At 37.8% G+C, this 14,601-nt stretch overlaps 12 non-coding genes across 12 annotated transcripts; 7 read left to right on the top strand and 5 right to left on the bottom strand.

Moving 5' to 3' along the window:
- Positions 1 to 1,138: 1,138 nt before the first annotated feature.
- TRNAS-UGA (transfer RNA serine (anticodon UGA)) lies at positions 1,139 to 1,220 on the bottom strand. The gene has a single exon. It is a non-coding gene; the product is annotated as a tRNA-Ser (tRNA).
- Positions 1,221 to 1,343: 123 nt separating this feature from the next.
- Positions 1,344 to 1,417, top strand: TRNAT-AGU (transfer RNA threonine (anticodon AGU)). The gene has a single exon. It is a non-coding gene; the product is annotated as a tRNA-Thr (tRNA).
- Positions 1,418 to 2,698: 1,281 nt separating this feature from the next.
- On the bottom strand, positions 2,699 to 2,780 carry TRNAS-UGA (transfer RNA serine (anticodon UGA)). The gene has a single exon. It is a non-coding gene; the product is annotated as a tRNA-Ser (tRNA).
- Positions 2,781 to 2,903: 123 nt separating this feature from the next.
- On the top strand, positions 2,904 to 2,977 carry TRNAT-AGU (transfer RNA threonine (anticodon AGU)). Its single transcript has one exon. It is a non-coding gene; the product is annotated as a tRNA-Thr (tRNA).
- A 1,281-nt stretch (positions 2,978 to 4,258) lies between these two features.
- Positions 4,259 to 4,340, bottom strand: TRNAS-UGA (transfer RNA serine (anticodon UGA)). The gene has a single exon. It is a non-coding gene; the product is annotated as a tRNA-Ser (tRNA).
- A 3,242-nt stretch (positions 4,341 to 7,582) lies between these two features.
- TRNAT-AGU (transfer RNA threonine (anticodon AGU)) lies at positions 7,583 to 7,656 on the top strand. Its single transcript has one exon. It is a non-coding gene; the product is annotated as a tRNA-Thr (tRNA).
- Positions 7,657 to 9,142: 1,486 nt separating this feature from the next.
- Positions 9,143 to 9,216, top strand: TRNAT-AGU (transfer RNA threonine (anticodon AGU)). Its single transcript has one exon. It is a non-coding gene; the product is annotated as a tRNA-Thr (tRNA).
- Positions 9,217 to 10,497: 1,281 nt separating this feature from the next.
- TRNAS-UGA (transfer RNA serine (anticodon UGA)) lies at positions 10,498 to 10,579 on the bottom strand. Its single transcript has one exon. It is a non-coding gene; the product is annotated as a tRNA-Ser (tRNA).
- A 123-nt stretch (positions 10,580 to 10,702) lies between these two features.
- On the top strand, positions 10,703 to 10,776 carry TRNAT-AGU (transfer RNA threonine (anticodon AGU)). Its single transcript has one exon. It is a non-coding gene; the product is annotated as a tRNA-Thr (tRNA).
- A 1,485-nt stretch (positions 10,777 to 12,261) lies between these two features.
- On the top strand, positions 12,262 to 12,335 carry TRNAT-AGU (transfer RNA threonine (anticodon AGU)). Its single transcript has one exon. It is a non-coding gene; the product is annotated as a tRNA-Thr (tRNA).
- Positions 12,336 to 13,616: 1,281 nt separating this feature from the next.
- Positions 13,617 to 13,698, bottom strand: TRNAS-UGA (transfer RNA serine (anticodon UGA)). The gene has a single exon. It is a non-coding gene; the product is annotated as a tRNA-Ser (tRNA).
- A 123-nt stretch (positions 13,699 to 13,821) lies between these two features.
- TRNAT-AGU (transfer RNA threonine (anticodon AGU)) lies at positions 13,822 to 13,895 on the top strand. The gene has a single exon. It is a non-coding gene; the product is annotated as a tRNA-Thr (tRNA).
- Positions 13,896 to 14,601: the final 706 nt, after the last annotated feature.

The following is a 14,601-nucleotide window of genomic DNA, read 5'->3' as shown; positions in this document are numbered from 1 at the left end:
TTTTCTATAAGTAGTAAGTTCAATACAAAGTAATTATAGACCAGTAAGCTTAACATCCATTGTGGGAAAAACTTTTGAAGAGCTCTTAAAGGGACTCTGTTACCAGTTTATCAGGTCCCTAACTCCTAACTAGTCTAATTGGTGCTTTGCTGCTGATAACTACAGGGTGATTTGTAGTAAAAAAAATGTTTATTATTTGCAAAATTATGAGCATTTTCTAAATATGTAATTTAGCCTTTATTAGACATCTGGGAGGTAACAGCAGCAATTCTCCTGAGGTGGAGCTGACTCTCAGCATCTGATGCTGTCCTATCAGCATGAAGTTGCTTCACACACATTGTGAAACTCAAGCTACAGGGAAGGAGGATCAATTCAAACAGCCATATCTCGGGCTGTGGGCCACCTAAAAAGCAGATTTGGTGGCATTTGAAAGACTGGATTCTACTCTTTCATATGACACCAAAATCACAGTTCTAGCTGTGACAGAACCGAAGATATCACCTGTTGAAAACACAGTCGGGAATGGACGCAGTGTACTATATGATCACACTGTGTTGCTGGACAGGGAAGGGGGAGAAGTTGTATGCTGATTGGACAGCGTCATACAGAAAACATTAGCTGCCCAGAGTAAAAAGGAGTCATCTCCTATTTGGCTATTAGAGCTACATTAGTATATATAAATAAATGCTCATTACTTTGAAAATAAACGTTTTTTTAAAAAAAAACAACAAATCACACTGTAGTTATCAGCATCATAGCGCCTATTAGGCTAGTTAGGAAATTAGGAATTGATAAACTGGTGACAGAGTCCTTTTAAGGGACTATATACAGGAGTATGTGACAGAAAATAGTATTATAATTGACAGCAAGCAGAGATTTACTAAGGACAGAAGTTGTCCAACCAACCTGATTTGTTTTTATCAAGAGGAAAATAAAAGTCTGGACAAATGGGATGCTGTAGTTATAGTGATTTATACTCTAAATATTGCTCGCTTTTCAGAGTTGTAAGCCAGTGGCACAGCTGGAACCACTATTATTAATGTAATTAATCAGTGATAAAGAGGATGGAATTAAAATAACTCTTTCTATAGGTGACAAACTTTAATATGTTTCTGGAAGTTCTCTTCTTAAAACAGAACGTTGTGAACAGGACTTGAACCTGTGCAGGGAGACCCCATTGGATTTCAAATCCAACGCCTTAACCACTCGGCCATCACAACTTATGTACCCTGACTGTTAAGACTTCTGGCAACTACACCTAAGGGGCTAGCCTAAAATATGAGATCAGTCTTTTGCTCTGAACTGAGCTGTGTGGTAGGACACCGTGAGAAGAAAAGTGCTTTGGTGCTGTGGCTTAGTTGGTTAAAGCGCCTGTCTAGTAAACAGGAGATCCTGAGTTCAAATCTCAGCAGTGCCTTGCTATTTGTTGCTTTAGTTTATTCACTTGTTTATTATTTAAGTTTACATAACTAAAGTATATGATGAATCAAATTCTTTATAGGCAATTAAAAATCTATCGGGTTTTTCATTGGTGACAGAGACCCCATGAATGTCATTGAGTTTTCTATAAGTAGTAAGTTCAATACAAAGTAATTATAGACCAGTAAGCTTAACATCCATTGTGGGAAAAACTTTTGAAGAGCTCTTAAAGGGACTCTGTTACCAGTTTATCAGGTCCCTAACTCCTAACTAGTCTAATTGGTGCTTTGCTGCTGATAACTACAGGGTGATTTGTAGTAAAAAAAATGTTTATTATTTGCAAAATTATGAGCATTTTCTAAATATGTAATTTAGCCTTTATTAGACATCTGGGAGGTAACAGCAGCAATTCTCCTGAGGTGGAGCTGACTCTCAGCATCTGATGCTGTCCTATCAGCATGAAGTTGCTTCACACACATTGTGAAACTCAAGCTACAGGGAAGGAGGATCAATTCAAACAGCCATATCTCGGGCTGTGGGCCACCTAAAAAGCAGATTTGGTGGCATTTGAAAGACTGGATTCTACTCTTTCATATGACACCAAAATCACAGTTCTAGCTGTGACAGAACCGAAGATATCACCTGTTGAAAACACAGTCGGGAATGGACGCAGTGTACTATATGATCACACTGTGTTGCTGGACAGGGAAGGGGGAGAAGTTGTATGCTGATTGGACAGCGTCATACAGAAAACATTAGCTGCCCAGAGTAAAAAGGAGTCATCTCCTATTTGGCTATTAGAGCTACATTAGTATATATAAATAAATGCTCATTACTTTGAAAATAAACGTTTTTTTAAAAAAAAACAACAAATCACACTGTAGTTATCAGCATCATAGCGCCTATTAGGCTAGTTAGGAAATTAGGAATTGATAAACTGGTGACAGAGTCCTTTTAAGGGACTATATACAGGAGTATGTGACAGAAAATAGTATTATAATTGACAGCAAGCAGAGATTTACTAAGGACAGAAGTTGTCCAACCAACCTGATTTGTTTTTATCAAGAGGAAAATAAAAGTCTGGACAAATGGGATGCTGTAGTTATAGTGATTTATACTCTAAATATTGCTCGCTTTTCAGAGTTGTAAGCCAGTGGCACAGCTGGAACCACTATTATTAATGTAATTAATCAGTGATAAAGAGGATGGAATTAAAATAACTCTTTCTATAGGTGACAAACTTTAATATGTTTCTGGAAGTTCTCTTCTTAAAACAGAACGTTGTGAACAGGACTTGAACCTGTGCAGGGAGACCCCATTGGATTTCAAATCCAACGCCTTAACCACTCGGCCATCACAACTTATGTACCCTGACTGTTAAGACTTCTGGCAACTACACCTAAGGGGCTAGCCTAAAATATGAGATCAGTCTTTTGCTCTGAACTGAGCTGTGTGGTAGGACACCGTGAGAAGAAAAGTGCTTTGGTGCTGTGGCTTAGTTGGTTAAAGCGCCTGTCTAGTAAACAGGAGATCCTGAGTTCAAATCTCAGCAGTGCCTTGCTATTTGTTGCTTTAGTTTATTCACTTGTTTATTATTTAAGTTTACATAACTAAAGTATATGATGAATCAAATTCTTTATAGGCAATTAAAAATCTATCGGGTTTTTCATTGGTGACAGAGACCCCATGAATGTCATTGAGTTTTCTATAAGTAGTAAGTTCAATACAAAGTAATTATAGACCAGTAAGCTTAACATCCATTGTGGGAAAAACTTTTGAAGAGCTCTTAAAGGGACTCTGTTACCAGTTTATCAGGTCCCTAACTCCTAACTAGTCTAATTGGTGCTTTGCTGCTGATAACTACAGGGTGATTTGTAGTAAAAAAAATGTTTATTATTTGCAAAATTATGAGCATTTTCTAAATATGTAATTTAGCCTTTATTAGACATTTGGGAGGTAACAGCAGCAATTCTCCTGAGGTGGAGCTGACTCTCAGCATCTGATGCTGTCCTATCAGCATAAAGTTGCTTCACACACATTGTGAAACTCAAGCTACAGGGAAGGAGGATCAATTCAAACAGCCATATCTCGGGCTGTGGGCCACCTAAAAAAGCAGATTTGGTGGCATTTGAAAGACTGGATTCTACTCTTTCATATGACACCAAAATCACAGTTCTAGCTGTGACAGAACCGAAGATATCACCTGTTGAAAACACAGTCGGGAATGGACGCAGTGTACTATATGATCACACTGTGTTGCTGGACAGGGAAGGGGGAGAAGTTGTATGCTGATTGGACAGCGTCATACAGAAAACATTAGCTGCCCAGAGTAAAAAGGAGTCATCTCCTATTTGGCTATTAGAGCTACATTAGTATATATAAATAAATGCTCATAACTTTGCAAATAAACGTTTTTTTAAAAAAAAAAAAAAATCACACTGTAGTTATCAGCATCATAGCGCCTATTAGGCTAGTTAGGAAATTGGAAATTGATAAACTGGTGACAGAGTCCATTTAAGGGACTATATACACGAGTATGTGACAGAAAATAGTATTATAATTGACAGCAAGCAGAGATTTACTAAGGACAGAAGTTGTCCAAGCAACCTGATTTGTTTTTATCAAGAGGAAAATAAAAGTCTGGACAAATGGGATGCTGTAGTTATAGTGATTTATACTCTAAATATTGCTCGCTTTTCAGAGTTGTAAGCCAGGGGCACAGCTGGAACCACTATTATTAATGTAATTAATCAGTGATAAAGAGGATGGAATTAAAATAACTCTTTCTATAGGTGACAAACTTTAATATGTTTCTGGAAGTTCTCTTCTTAAAATAGAACGTTGTGAACAGGACTTGAACCTGTGCAGGGAGACCCCATTGGATTTCAAATCCAACACCTTAACCACTCGGCCATCACAACTTATGTACCCTGACAGTTAAGACTTCTGGCAACTACACCTAAGGGGCTAGCCTAAAATATGAGATCAGTCTTTTGCTCTAAACTGAGCTGTGTGGTAGGACACCGTGAGAAGAAAAGTGCTTTGGTGCTGTGGCTTAGTTGGTTAAAGCACCTGTCTAATAAACAGGAGATCCTGAGTTCAAATCTCAGCAGTGCCTTGCTATTTGTTGCTTTAGTTTATTCACTTGTTTATTATTTAAGTTTACATAACTAAAGTATATGATGAATCAAATTCTTTATAGGCAATTAAAAATCTATCGGGTTTTTCATTGGTGACAGAGACCCCATGAATGTCATTGAGTTTTCTATAAGTAGTAAGTTCAATACAAAGTAATTATAGACCAGTAAGCTTAACATCCATTGTGGGAAAAACTTTTGAAGAGCTCTTAAAGGGACTTTGTTACCAGTTTATCAGGTCCCTAACTCCTAACTAGTCTAATTGGTGCTTTGCTGCTGATAACTACAGGGTGATTTGTAGTAAAAAAAATGTTTATTATTTGCAAAATTATGAGCATTTTCTAAATATGTAATTTAGCCTTTATTAGACATCTGGGAGGTAACAGCAGCAATTCTCCTGAGGTGGAGCTGACTCTCAGTATCTGATGCTGTCCTATCAGCATGAAGTTGCTTCACACACATTGTGAAACTCAAGCTACAGGGAAGGAGGATCAATTCAAACAGCCATATCTCGGGCTGTGGGCCACCTAAAAAAGCAGATTTGGTGGCATTTGAAAGACTGGATTCTACTCTTTCATATGACACCAAAATCACAGTTCTAGCTGTGACAGAACCGAAGATATCACCTGTTGAAAACACAGTCGGGAATGGACGCAGTGTACTATATGATCACACTGTGTTGCTGGACAGGGAAGGGGGAGAAGTTGTATGCTGATTGGACAGCATCATACAGAAAACATTAGCTGCCCAGAGTAAAAAGGAGTCATCTCCTATTTGGCTATTAGAGCTACATTAGTATATATAAATAAATGCTCATAACTTTGCAAATAAATGTTTTTTTTAAAAAAACAACAAATCACACTGTAGTTATCAGCATCATAGCGCCTATTAGGCTAGTTAGGAAATTGGGAATTGATAAACTGGTGACAGAGTCCATTTAAGGGTCTATATACAGGAGTATGTGACAGAAAATAGTATTATAATTGACAGCAAGCAGAGATTTACTAAGGACAGAAGTTGTCCAACCAACCTGATTTGTTTTTATCAAGAGGAAAATAAAAGTCTGGACAAATGGGATGCTGTAGTTATAGTGATTTATACTCTAAATATTGCTCGCTTTTCAGAGTTGTAAGCCAGGGGCACAGCTGGAACCACTATTATTAATGTAATTAATCAGTGATAAAGAGGATGGAATTAAAATAACTCTTTCTATAGGTGACAAACTTTAATATGTTTCTGGAAGTTCTCTTCTTAAAATAGAACGTTGTGAACAGGACTTGAACCTGTGCAGGGAGACCCCATTGGATTTCAAATCCAACGCCTTAACCACTCGCCCATCACAACTTATGTACCCTGAGTGTTAAGACTTCTGGCAACTACACCTAAGGGGCTAGCCTAAAATATGAGATCAGTCTTTTGCTCTAAACTGAGCTGTGTGGTAGGACACCGTGAGAAGAAAAGTGCTTTGGTGCAGTGGCTTAGTTGGTTAAAGCGCCTGTCTAGTAAACAGGAGATCCTGAGTTCAAATCTCAGCAGTGCCTTGCTATTTGTTGCTTTAGTTTATTCACTTGTTTATTATTTAAGTTTACATAACTAAAGTATATGATGAATCAAATTCTTTATAGGCAATTAAAAATCTATCGGGTTTTTCATTGGTGACAGAGACCCCATGAATGTCATTGAGTTTTCTATAAGTAGTAAGTTCAATACAAAGTAATTATAGACCAGTAAGCTTAACATCCATTGTGGGAAAAACTTTTGAAGAGCTCTTAAAGGGACTCTGTTACCAGTTTATCAGGTCCCTAACTCCTAACTAGTCTAATTGGTGCTTTGCTGCTGATAACTACAGGGTGATTTGTAGTAAAAAAAATGTTTATTATTTGCAAAATTATGAGCATTTTCTAAATATGTAATTTAGCCTTTATTAGACATCTGGGAGGTAACAGCAGCAATTCTCCTGAGGTGGAGCTGACTCTCAGCATCTGATGCTGTCCTATCAGCATGAAGTTGCTTCACACACATTGTGAAACTCAAGCTACAGGGAAGGAGGATCAATTCAAACAGCCATATCTCGGGCTGTGGGCCACCTAAAAAGCAGATTTGGTGGCATTTGAAAGACTGGATTCTACTCTTTCATATGACACCAAAATCACAGTTCTAGCTGTGACAGAACCGAAGATATCACCTGTTGAAAACACAGTCGGGAATGGACGCAGTGTACTATATGATCACACTGTGTTGCTGGACAGGGAAGGGGGAGAAGTTGTATGCTGATTGGACAGCATCATACAGAAAACATTAGCTGCCCAGAGTAAAAAGGAGTCATCTCCTATTTGGCTATTAGAGCTACATTAGTATATATAGATAAATGCTCATAACTTTGCAAATAAATGTTTTTAAAAAAAAAACAACAAATCACACTGTAGTTATCAGCATCATAGCGCCTATTAGGCTAGTTAGGAAATTGGGAATTGATAAACTGGTGACAGAGTCCATTTAAGGGTCTATATACAGGAGTATGTGACAGAAAATAGTATTATAATTGACAGCAAGCAGAGATTTACTAAGGACAGAAGTTGTCCAACCAACCTGATTTGTTTTTATCAAGAGGAAAATAAAAGTCTGGACAAATGGGATGCTGTAGTTATAGTGATTTATACTCTAAATATTGCTCGCTTTTCAGAGTTGTAAGCCAGGGGCACAGCTGGAACCACTATTATTAATGTAATTAATCAGTGATAAAGAGGATGGAATTAAAATAACTCTTTCTATAGGTGACAAACTTTAATATGTTTCTGGAAGTTCTCTTCTTAAAATAGAACGTTGTGAACAGGACTTGAACCTGTGCAGGGAGACCCCATTGGATTTCAAATCCAACGCCTTAACCACTCGCCCATCACAACTTATGTACCCTGACTGTTAAGACTTCTGGCAACTACACCTAAGGGGCTAGCCTAAAATATGAGATCAGTCTTTTGCTCTAAACTGAGCTGTGTGGTAGGACACCGTGAGAAGAAAAGTGCTTTGGTGCTGTGGCTTAGTTGGTTAAAGCGCCTGTCTAGTAAACAGGAGATCCTGAGTTCAAATCTCAGCAGTGCCTTGCTATTTGTTGCTTTAGTTTATTCACTTGTTTATTATTTAAGTTTACATAACTAAAGTATATGATGAATCAAATTCTTTATAGGCAATTAAAAATCTATCGGGTTTTTCATTGGTGACAGAGACCCCATGAATGTCATTGAGTTTTCTATAAGTAGTAAGTTCAATACAAAGTAATTATAGACCAGTAAGCTTAACATCCATTGTGGGAAAAACTTTTGAAGAGCTCTTAAAGGGACTCTGTTACCAGTTTATCAGGTCCCTAACTCCTAACTAGTCTAATTGGTGCTTTGCTGCTGATAACTACAGGGTGATTTGTAGTAAAAAAAATGTTTATTATTTGCAAAATTATGAGCATTTTCTAAATATGTAATTTAGCCTTTATTAGACATCTGGGAGGTAACAGCAGCAATTCTCCTGAGGTGGAGCTGACTCTCAGCATCTGATGCTGTCCTATCAGCATGAAGTTGCTTCACACACATTGTGAAACTCAAGCTACAGGGAAGGAGGATCAATTCAAACAGCCATATCTCGGGCTGTGGGCCACCTAAAAAAGCAGATTTGGTGGCATTTGAAAGACTGGATTCTACTCTTTCATATGACACCAAAATCACAGTTCTAGCTGTGACAGAACCGAAGATATCACCTGTTGAAAACACAGTCGGGAATGGACGCAGTGTACTATATGATCACACTGTGTTGCTGGACAGGGAAGGGGGAGAAGTTGTATGCTGATTGGACAGCATCATACAGAAAACATTAGCTGCCCAGAGTAAAAAGGAGTCATCTCCTATTTGGCTATTAGAGCTACATTAGTATATATAAATAAATGCTCATAACTTTGCAAATAAATGTTTTTTTAAAAAAAACAACAAATCACACTGTAGTTATCAGCATCATAGCGCCTATTAGGCTAGTTAGGAAATTGGGAATTGATAAACTGGTGACAGAGTCCATTTAAGGGTCTATATACAGGAGTATGTGACAGAAAATAGTATTATAATTGACAGCAAGCAGAGATTTACTAAGGACAGAAGTTGTCCAACCAACCTGATTTGTTTTTATCAAGAGGAAAATAAAAGTCTGGACAAATGGGATGATGTAGTTATAGTGATTTATACTCTAAATATTGCTCGCTTTTCAGAGTTGTAAGCCAGGGGCACAGCTGGAACCACTATTATTAATGTAATTAATCAGTGATAAAGAGGATGGAATTAAAATAACTCTTTCTATAGGTGACAAACTTTAATATGTTTCTGGAAGTTCTCTTCTTAAAATAGAACGTTGTGAACAGGACTTGAACCTGTGCAGGGAGACCCCATTGGATTTCAAATCCAACGCCTTAACCACTCGCCCATCACAACTTATGTACCCTGACTGTTAAGACTTCTGGCAACTACACCTAAGGGGCTAGCCTAAAATATGAGATCAGTCTTTTGCTCTAAACTGAGCTGTGTGGTAGGACACCGTGAGAAGAAAAGTGCTTTGGTGCTGTGGCTTAGTTGGTTAAAGCGCCTGTCTAGTAAACAGGAGATCCTGAGTTCAAATCTCAGCAGTGCCTTGCTATTTGTTGCTTTAGTTTATTCACTTGTTTATTATTTAAGTTTACATAACTAAAGTATATGATGAATCAAATTCTTTATAGGCAATTAAAAATCTATCGGGTTTTTCATTGGTGACAGAGACCCCATGAATGTCATTGAGTTTTCTATAAGTAGTAAGTTCAATACAAAGTAATTATAGACCAGTAAGCTTAACATCCATTGTGGGAAAAACTTTTGAAGAGCTCTTAAAGGGACTTTGTTACCAGTTTATCAGGTCCCTAACTCCTAACTAGTCTAATTGGTGCTTTGCTGCTGATAACTACAGGGTGATTTGTAGTAAAAAAAATGTTTATTATTTGCAAAATTATGAGCAATTTCTAAATATGTAATTTAGCCTTTATTAGACATCTGGGAGGTAACAGCAGCAATTCTCCTGAGGTGGAGCTGACTCTCAGTATCTGATGCTGTCCTATCAGCATGAAGTTGCTTCACACACATTGTGAAACTCAAGCTACAGGGAAGGAGGATCAATTCAAACAGCCATATCTCGGGCTGTGGGCCACCTAAAAAAGCAGATTTGGTGGCATTTGAAAGACTGGATTCTACTCTTTCATATGACACCAAAATCACAGTTCTAGCTGTGACAGAACCGAAGATATCACCTGTTGAAAACACAGTCGGGAATGGACGCAGTGTACTATATGATCACACTGTGTTGCTGGACAGGGAAGGGGGAGAAGTTGTATGCTGATTGGACAGCATCATACAGAAAACATTAGCTGCCCAGAGTAAAAAGGAGTCATCTCCTATTTGGCTATTAGAGCTACATTAGTATATATAAATAAATGCTCATAACTTTGCAAATAAATGTTTTTTTAAAAAAAACAACAAATCACACTGTAGTTATCAGCATCATAGCGCCTATTAGGCTAGTTAGGAAATTGGGAATTGATAAACTGGTGACAGAGTCCATTTAAGGGACTATATACAGGAGTATGTGACAGAAAATAGTATTATAATTGACAGCAAGCAGAGATTTACTAAGGACAGAAGTTGTCCAAGCAACCTGATTTGTTTTTATCAAGAGGAAAATAAAAGTCTGGACAAATGGGATGCTGTGGTTATAGTGATTTATACTCTAAATATTGCTCGCTTTTCAGAGTTGTAAGCCAGGGGCACAGCTGGAACCACTATTATTAATGTAATTAATCAGTGATAAAGAGGATGGAATTAAAATAACTCTTTCTATAGGTGACAAACTTTAATATGTTTCTGGAAGTTCTCTTCTTAAAATAGAACGTTGTGAACAGGACTTGAACCTGTGCAGGGAGACCCCATTGGATTTCAAATCCAACGCCTTAACCACTCGGCCATCACAACTTATGTACCCTGACTGTTAAGACTTCTGGCAACTACACCTAAGGGGCTAGCCTAAAATATGAGATCAGTCTTTTGCTCTAAACTGAGCTGTGTGGTAGGACACCGTGAGAAGAAAAGTGCTTTGGTGCTGTGGCTTAGTTGGTTAAAGCGCCTGTCTAGTAAACAGGAGATCCTGAGTTCAAATCTCAGCAGTGCCTTGCTATTTGTTGCTTTAGTTTATTCACTTGTTTATTATTTAAGTTTACATAACTAAAGTATATGATGAATCAAATTCTTTATAGGCAATTAAAAATCTATCGGGTTTTTCATTGGTGACAGAGACCCCATGAATGTCATTGAGTTTTCTATAAGTAGTAAGTTCAATACAAAGTAATTATAGACCAGTAAGCTTAACATCCATTGTGGGAAAAACTTTTGAAGAGCTCTTAAAGGGACTCTGTTACCAGTTTATCAGGTCCCTAACTCCTAACTAGTCTAATTGGTGCTTTGCTGCTGATAACTACAGGGTGATTTGTAGTAAAAAAAATGTTTATTATTTGCAAAATTATGAGCATTTTCTAAATATGTAATTTAGCCTTTATTAGACATCTGGGAGGTAACAGCAGCAATTCTCCTGAGGTGGAGCTGACTCTCAGCATCTGATGCTGTCCTATCAGCATGAAGCTGCTTCACACACATTGTGAAACTCAAGCTACAGGGAAGGGGGATCAATTCAAACAGCCATAGCTCGGGCTGTGGGCCACCTAAAAAGCAGATTTGGTGGCATTTGAAAGACTGGATTCTACTCTTTCATATGACACCAAAATCACAGTTCTAGCTGTGACAGAACCGAAGATATCACCTGTTGAAAACACAGTCGGGAATGGACGCAGTGTACTATATGATCACACTGTGTTGCTGGACAGGGAAGGGGGAGAAGTTGTATGCTGATTGGACAGCGTCATACAGAAAACATTAGCTGCCCAGAGTAAAAAGGAGTCATCTCCTATTTGGCTATTAGAGCTACATTAGTATATATAAATAAATGCTCATAACTTTGCAAATAAATGTTTTTTTAAAAAAAACAACAAATCACACTGTAGTTATCAGCATCATAGCGCCTATTAGGCTAGTTAGGAAATTGGGAATTGATAAACTGGTGACAGAGTCCATTTAAGGGTCTATATACAGGAGTATGTGACAGAAAATAGTATTATAATTGACAGCAAGCAGAGATTTACTAAGGACAGAAGTTGTCCAACCAACCTGATTTGTTTTTATCAAGAGGAAAATAAAAGTCTGGACAAATGGGATGATGTAGTTATAGTGATTTATACTCTAAATATTGCTCGCTTTTCAGAGTTGTAAGCCAGGGGCACAGCTGGAACCACTATTATTAATGTAATTAATCAGTGATAAAGAGGATGGAATTAAAAGAACTCTTTCTATAGGTGACAAACTTTAATATGTTTCTGGAAGTTCTCTTCTTAAAATAGAACGTTGTGAACAGGACTTGAACCTGTGCAGGGAGACCCCATTGGATTTCAAATCCAACGCCTTAACCACTCGCCCATCACAACTTATGTACCCTGACTGTTAAGACTTCTGGCAACTACACCTAAGGGGCTAGCCTAAAATATGAGATCAGTCTTTTGCTCTAAACTGAGCTGTGTGGTAGGACACCGTGAGAAGAAAAGTGCTTTGGTGCTGTGGCTTAGTTGGTTAAAGCGCCTGTCTAGTAAACAGGAGATCCTGAGTTCAAATCTCAGCAGTGCCTTGCTATTTGTTGCTTTAGTTTATTCACTTGTTTATTATTTAAGTTTACATAACTAAAGTATATGATGAATCAAATTCTTTATAGGCAATTAAAAATCTATCGGGTTTTTCATTGGTGACAGAGACCCCATGAATGTCATTGAGTTTTCTATAAGTAGTAAGTTCAATACAAAGTAATTATAGACCAGTAAGCTTAACATCCATTGTGGGAAAAACTTTTGAAGAGCTCTTAAAGGGACTCTGTTACCAGTTTATCAGGTCCCTAACTCCTAACTAGTCTAATTGGTGCTTTGCTGCTGATAACTACAGGGTGATTTGTAGTAAAAAAAATGTTTATTATTTGCAAAATTATGAGCATTTTCTAAATATGTAATTTAGCCTTTATTAGACATCTGGGAGGTAACAGCAGCAATTCTCCTGAGGTGGAGCTGACTCTCAGCATCTGATGCTGTCCTATCAGCATGAAGTTGCTTCACACACATTGTGAAACTCAAGCTACAGGGAAGGAGGATCAATTCAAACAGCCATATCTCGGGCTGTGGGCCACCTAAAAAAGCAGATTTGGTGGCATTTGAAAGACTGGATTCTACTCTTTCATATGACACCAAAATCACAGTTCTAGCTGTGACAGAACCGAAGATATCACCTGTTGAAAACACAGTCGGGAATGGACGCAGTGTACTATATGATCACACTGTGTTGCTGGACAGGGAAGGGGGAGAAGTTGTATGCTGATTGGACAGCATCATACAGAAAACATTAGCTGCCCAGAGTAAAAAGGAGTCATCTCCTATTTGGCTATTAGAGCTACATTAGTATATATAAATAAATGCTCATAACTTTGCAAATAAATGTTTTTTTAAAAAAAACAACAAATCACACTGTAGTTATCAGCATCATAGCGCCTATTAGGCTAGTTAGGAAATTGGGAATTGATAAACTGGTGACAGAGTCCATTTAAGGGACTATATACAGGAGTATGTGACAGAAAATAGTATTATAATTGACAGCAAGCAGAGATTTACTAAGGACAGAAGTTGTCCAAGCAACCTGATTTGTTTTTATCAAGAGGAAAATAAAAGTCTGGACAAATGGGATGCTGTGGTTATAGTGATTTATACTCTAAATATTGCTCGCTTTTCAGAGTTGTAAGCCAGGGGCACAGCTGGAACCACTATTATTAATGTAATTAATCAGTGATAAAGAGGATGGAATTAAAATAACTCTTTCTATAGGTGACAAACTTTAATATGTTTCTGGAAGTTCTCTTCTTAAAATAGAACGTTGTGAACAGGACTTGAACCTGTGCAGGGAGACCCCATTGGATTTCAAATCCAACGCCTTAACCACTCGGCCATCACAACTTATGTACCCTGACTGTTAAGACTTCTGGCAACTACACCTAAGGGGCTAGCCTAAAATATGAGATCAGTCTTTTGCTCTAAACTGAGCTGTGTGGTAGGACACCGTGAGAAGAAAAGTGCTTTGGTGCTGTGGCTTAGTTGGTTAAAGCGCCTGTCTAGTAAACAGGAGATCCTGAGTTCAAATCTCAGCAGTGCCTTGCTATTTGTTGCTTTAGTTTATTCACTTGTTTATTATTTAAGTTTACATAACTAAAGTATATGATGAATCAAATTCTTTATAGGCAATTAAAAATCTATCGGGTTTTTCATTGGTGACAGTGACCCCATGAATGTCATTGAGTTTTCTATAATAGTAAGTTCAATACAAAGTAATTATAGACCAGTAAGCTTAACATCCATTGTGGGAAAAACTTTTGAAGAGCTCTTAAAGGGACTCTGTTACCAGTTTATCAGGTCCCTAACTCCTAACTAGTCTAATTGGTGCTTTGCTGCTGATAACTACAGGGTGATTTGTAGTAAAAAAAATGTTTATTATTTGCAAAATTATGAGCATTTTCTAAATATGTAATTTAGCCTTTATTAGACATTTGGAAGGTAACAGCAGCAATTCTCCTGAGGTGGAGCTGACTCTCAGCATCTGATGCTGTCCTATCAGCATGAAGCTGCTTCACACACATTGTGAAACTCAAGCTACAGGGAAGGAGGATCAATTCAAACAGCCATATCTCGGGCTGTGGGCCACCTAAAAAGCAGATTTGGTGGCATTTGAAAGACTGGATTCTACTCTTTCATATGACACCAAAATCACAGTTCTAGCTGTGACAGAACCGAAGATATCACCTGTTGAAACCACAGTCGGGAATGGACGCAGTGTACTATATGATCACACTGTGTTGCTGAACA

This window comes from Rhinoderma darwinii (assembly GCF_050947455.1).
Source record: "Rhinoderma darwinii isolate aRhiDar2 chromosome 3 unlocalized genomic scaffold, aRhiDar2.hap1 SUPER_3_unloc_15, whole genome shotgun sequence".
Classification (NCBI taxonomy): Eukaryota; Metazoa; Chordata; class Amphibia; order Anura; family Rhinodermatidae; genus Rhinoderma; species Rhinoderma darwinii.
This window is presented reverse-complemented; position numbering and strand designations above follow the sequence as displayed.